Source organism: Gobio gobio (genome assembly GCF_949357685.1).
Source record: "Gobio gobio genome assembly, chromosome: 16".
Taxonomy (NCBI): Eukaryota; Metazoa; Chordata; class Actinopteri; order Cypriniformes; family Gobionidae; genus Gobio; species Gobio gobio.
In genome coordinates, this window is record NC_137109.1 from 39,774,921 (window position 1) to 39,780,652 (window position 5,732).

General features: G+C 38.1%; 1 long non-coding RNA gene across 1 annotated transcript; it reads right to left on the bottom strand.

Annotated features, from left to right (window-relative positions):
• Positions 1 to 1,811: 1,811 nt before the first annotated feature.
• On the bottom strand, positions 1,812 to 5,472 carry LOC307139452. The gene is made up of 3 exons (XR_013818133.1): positions 5,210 to 5,472; positions 3,894 to 4,031; positions 1,812 to 3,682 (listed from the first exon to the last, which is right to left on the bottom strand). It is a non-coding gene; the product is annotated as an uncharacterized lncRNA (long non-coding RNA).
• Positions 5,473 to 5,732: the final 260 nt, after the last annotated feature.

A 5,732-nucleotide genomic window follows, 5' to 3' on the forward strand; every position in this document is an offset into this window, starting at 1 on the left:
GGTCACTCTAAACTGTGCATAACGTGAGTTTGAAAAAGCAACACGCGTCAAACAACTTCACAAACTAGTAATGTGAAGCGTTCATAAACCTGTTGTCCAACAAAATACAACGTTTAATAACACGTTTTAACTCTCTTCATATCGTCAGTCGAGGGTTTGTGAGCTGATGTGGCTTCTTATCACAGAATGAGGCAGACAATGCATTATTTTTAGGTATTCGATACAGTGATGAAGTCAATCAGCACTGCATACTTTATTATTATCAAAATACCCGAGAAGGCTTGAAGAACTCAAATACACCATATTTTGATGCAGTCGTGTTCATGCTTAATCAGTCAAAGCGTTTCTATCTTCTTTTTAATCAGCCTACAGCGATAGCTTCACAGGGATTTCCTGAAAAATATTACTTCTCTGATTATATTACTTTACTCTAAATTTATGACAATCCATGTTTTTCTTCCATGTAAAGGAGTTTGTTTCCCCACAGTGGATGCGAGGGTCATATTTCATATTAAAGACATAGGCTTTAAGAAATTGATATCACAGATAAAAAGCACAGATTTTTATAATATATATTTCTTTATAATAAATCCTTAGACCTTTCTAATGATTTTTAGTCATAGGCTGTCTGCATATTAACAGGTAACCCTGTTAATATGCAGTTTTTTTGTAAAATAAGTTTTCTATAAAATATAAATATTATTATTATATTGTTGTATTTATTCATAAATACCCTATTTTTAATTTTCAATAATTAAAATGTTATTGTAATAGTAATATTACTTATTTTGTTAAATGTTTTTATTTAGCAATAATAATCATAATTATTATTATTAGTCATATTAAAGGTCCCATGCATGAAATTTTCATTTTATGAGGTTTTTAAACATTAATATGAGTTCCCCTAGCCTGAATATTGTCCCCAAGTGGATATAAATGTTGATCGGTGTAAACCCGAGTTCTGGCTGTCTTTCTCTGCCTTTGAGAAAATGACAGGCCAGACTAGCCAATCCTGAAGTCTCCTGTTTTGACGTCCAAGCAGGAACGGTTACCTCCCTTTCCTCCACCCAGAGAATCTGGCACGCCCATGCAAACACTCCAGAGATCATGGGTTGTGAACGAGTGAACGCTGGCAGTTTCTCAGTGTTTGGATGTACAAATGAAAACAGAAGTCTTTTTTCAGTTCCTTCTGATCTGTGATCAGTGATTTCTTATGTGTAGCTAATTATTTATTATTCGTGCACACGCTGCGGCTTCTCTTTCTCCCGACAGAGCGGTGTTTTCGTGTTTTCTATCTTGTGAGTCAGTGTTTTTGTACGTCCTCGTCGCGTCTATCTGTTCTACAATGTGCATACAGTCGTTTCTGCTCAACATCAGCATAGTAACATCTTTAGAGATAAACCTTACACACGCCGAAGCTCGGGCTGCACTGGCCGCTCGGCCTCCAACATCCCCGACCCCCACTACTGCATCTGGCCCACAGCGGAGGCACCAAACGCGGCGTGAGATTAAGCAGAAGGGGGGTAAGCGTGAGCGTATCCGGGCTAGCCAGCTTTCCCCACAATAAACTGGATTACATTCGATTACTGCTGTTGTGTCTTTGTTTGCGCTGTGTACTCAGTGCGCGTCACTGACGCTTTCCATATGATAGGAACATATCTAAAAATAATGGGAATTCGTTAAACCACGCCCCCTCCGCTCATATCAAATGCAAAGATGTCAGCCAATCACAACAGTGGGCGTTTTTACTGAAGTCTCACAGCAGACACGCCTCTTGTAACAGGGTCTTCAGCCACAGGGCAAACAGCAGTATAGAAAAAATGTCTTTTATTTCTAAATTATGACATTTTATGATGTAAAAATCATACTAACAATATAAGTACACCTCAGGAAACATTATAAAATAATAGAAAAATGCCATGCCATGGGACCTTTAATATATATATAAACACAAAATGTTATATACACACACTTTTCATTTCAAACTTTTTAAATCACGATTTTAACCAGAATAATCGCAATTACCGTAAATATTTTCCCCAAATCGTGCAGCGCTAGTTTGCACAGATATCTCAATATCAGACTTGAAATGGTTTATTTTGAAACTAATGGGTTTCTTAGGTTAGGGGCTTTGTTGCAACCAGAACTTGTACTCCATATAACATAAAATATAGTTTTGGTTATTTAGCACTTTATAAAGTAGAATAAAAGTTGGAATCAATATAAATCCATGCAACTTCCACAAATTTGACTTTATTCTCTAATGCTGCAGCAAAGTATAGTTTAACTAGGTTACATGAATGCAGAAAAACAACAAATAAAAAAGTACTGACAAGCGATCACATTTTCCTGTACCATATCATAAAGCAAGTCATTGACTTAATACTGACATTGTTACGACCCTGGTCTAGGTCAGGGAAGCAGCATAAAGAAAATGTTCTGGAGAAATCAGTTTAAACAATTTCTTTTTTATTGTTTCTCTTTCTTTTTTTTTGTTAAGTTTTGTCACAACAGAAAAGTGAAGCAATTCTTCACGGCCGGGCAAGGCCAAAACAATAAACAAAACGGCCACTAACTAAACCCCAATTTATTGCTAACTAAACCCTGTTAAAGAAAGAAAAAGAAAATACAGTGATCTTAACCTAACTTCTTGGCTAGCTCAACACAGGAGAAAAGATGTACACAAAATAAAAGGCACCCAACCCCTACCGCTTCAGGAATCCAGAAAAGTGGTAATATATAGGCCTACTCAATATTTACAGAGGGATGGCAACACAACTGCCACGGTAAAGAAACAAAAATAATAATAAACAAGTGAAAACAGTATGGACAAAGTAAAAAGTCAAAATGAGAGTGCTTTACAGAAGTAAATCAGAATGGGTGATAACCAGACACGATTTAGCTGATCACAAGCCAACAACAATAGTCACTCTCTCTCGATACTAGCTACAACACCACCAGCAAACACTCTCCCCTCTGCCACATCCCGGGCATTTTTTGAAAGGATCGTTCCATTCCAGTCCACCAATCACTGGGTGCGTCTCCAATACGTCCAATCAAGGCGGAGCTACCTGAGAGCGAGAGAGAGAGAGAGAGAGAGATGCGCACAGGCACGTCTCTACAGACAGGGAGGGGGAGGAAAAACAACAATACGTCCCCTGACGTAACAACATCAAGTACATTGTTTCATGTTTTTTTTACGTGCTACACAGTAAGTTTAATATTATTCAAATGAAATTTAAAAAAAAATGAAGTGGGTGTAAAGTCCACATCCATCTTAGAGCAGCATAAATTTAAGGGCCATCGGTATTAAACTTGACCAAAGAGAGATGGTTGTGGTGGAGCTACGGGGAGGCTTAACTGTGGTTGTAACACGTTTTACAATAACAGGACACTTTCCTGTGTTTCCTGCCTTGTCCATCACAGAAACCTTCATATCTTCAAGGCAGCAGATGCCGGAATAATGCAAAATGGTTGCATTGTAGCCATTTTCATCTAGTCCATCATTTTGTGTAAAGTTGCTAAAAACGCCACCAGAGCTAACAATGTCTAAATTAGCAATTCCTGAACCAGCTCCATCTGTCATGATATAAGTCACTTCCATATTTGTATTTCCACATGATAACAAACAGTCTGAAGTCTCGTTAACCACACGGCACACTGGTGGAGTAATATCAGCGACCTAAGAAAGAAATGTTATTAAATGGCATAGCAACTTTTTATGCATGCAATTAAAAAAAGAGTAAAACTATATAATCTATTAGCAGTATCTAGAAAGAGCTGAAATGCACATTTTACAGAAGTTTACAGTAGCCTTGAATATGATTCATATTTTTCAGATGTATGGAGTAGGTAATCAGCATGCATCAGCAAAGATAAAATGAGGCACTTACAGCATCTCTTCTTTCTCTCTCTACATCTTTCTTTACTTCATTCTCACTGATGACATCATGTGGTGGAAAAGCTTCTGACCATCCAATCAGCATGCAGAGAAAGACTAGGGTCTTTGCCATCTGAACCATTCTGTTCAACTGCGGAGAGGTTTCTTTTACAATAGATTGATTCAAGTTTATTTTAAACACCTGTCTGTTTTTTATTTACTTGGTTTTTTTAAGCAATGTATCGTCACTGAAAAGTAAGATTATTCACCTCAGTTTAGATCCCCGTCCTTTATGAGCTTGTTTTTTTTTAGATGTGCCAGTCCTTTATATATATATATAGCTACTGCCGTCCAAAGACAAAGCGCAGTAACTACACATTTGGTCAAAATTGAGTTAAGACTTGAAATGGGCTTTGTGACATCTGTTCTGTCTTGTGACAAAGTTTGCTGGCGCAATTTCGTCCAGTTTTAGAGAAACGAGTGTCAAAATTGCAGTAATCCAAGGCAAACCGCAGTAAGTGATGTTACTTTGTTCTAGTTTTGTTTCCCCTATTTTGACACCGCAGATGCTGCTGTCTGCCTTGGTAAATGTTAGCCTTGTCACGAAGGGGATTGTATGCGATTTGCCCCGATCGTAACACATGGAACACATAGAAACAACAAGCCAACCATGGCACACTCCTGCGGCCAAATTGAACTCGCGTTAAGACGCAAATATCCAAAGACTGGTAAGGAAGATAGCAAAATAATAACTCATAGAGGCAACTGACAGCTTTATAATCAGTTAACATTGACTGGCCAGCCGCTAGCAAATTTTGTGCTGCTCCATTGAAGGCAATATCCGATTTAATCACGTTGGTGTTTCTTGATTCGGACATTTCTCCGTTTCAGGCAGCTAATCCAATTGTATTGACAGGGGTTACTCCTTCAAAAGTTAGCTGGGTCTGGTAACGTTATCTTGTTAGGCAAAGTTAGCAGGTGACAACCGGACGAGCGCAGCCGGTGTTCTGTCGATGTAACGGCTTCCTTTGTCAGAATAGCATATCGGAAGTTGAGTTTTATAGCGGGGTCTGTCAATTTAGCCTACTTTGTCAAAACTGCATACCAGTGTTTGTGAAGGGTATGCTTTTTTTAATCGATGTGTTTCATCTCGGTCATATAAAAGCTAGAACCTCGAGTAAACACCAGATTTAACGTTTTAACACGACATTACGACTCCACTGGCTAAAAATAATATATTAAAACGTCTATCAACATTTCTTGTGATTGTACAAGGCATGCAATTAGGTAATGTGTATATAATATGCGATATAATACACCAACACTTACCGCTTGTAATCTTAGGCTATGCTGAAATGATGGCCGTTTCTCAATATGCGTTCTTGTCTTGTCTGTACTTGTCGCTGCCCAAGTACTATTTCAATCTAAAGTTCACATCTAGCCATAAGGCTTGTTTGAGATTCGCCTCGCCTCGCCCCGCCTCGCCCCGCCGCCGAGACTAGGCGGCTGCAGTGAGGGGAGGAGGAGTGAAAAAAGTGCAGGCAAGACGGACAGTTCTCTCTTCTCGTAGTGGATCAGACACCTGCGAGATCAAAGGCGGATATCGAGGGATTCACACACTCGTGCGCTTTGTTGCTGATAAACTGGATGTAATTTAAGTTCTGTTACTTTTATATGAAAATAAATATTATGAACAAGACACCCAAAGTTTTTGTCATTTATTTCCATTCGAAATACGTGTTTATCAATCATTTTTACTTTAATTAGGCCTACATACATGTTTATATATATAGGCCTATATATATATATTTTTTTTTTTTATTTGTATTTTTTTATTTTTATAAATATGACA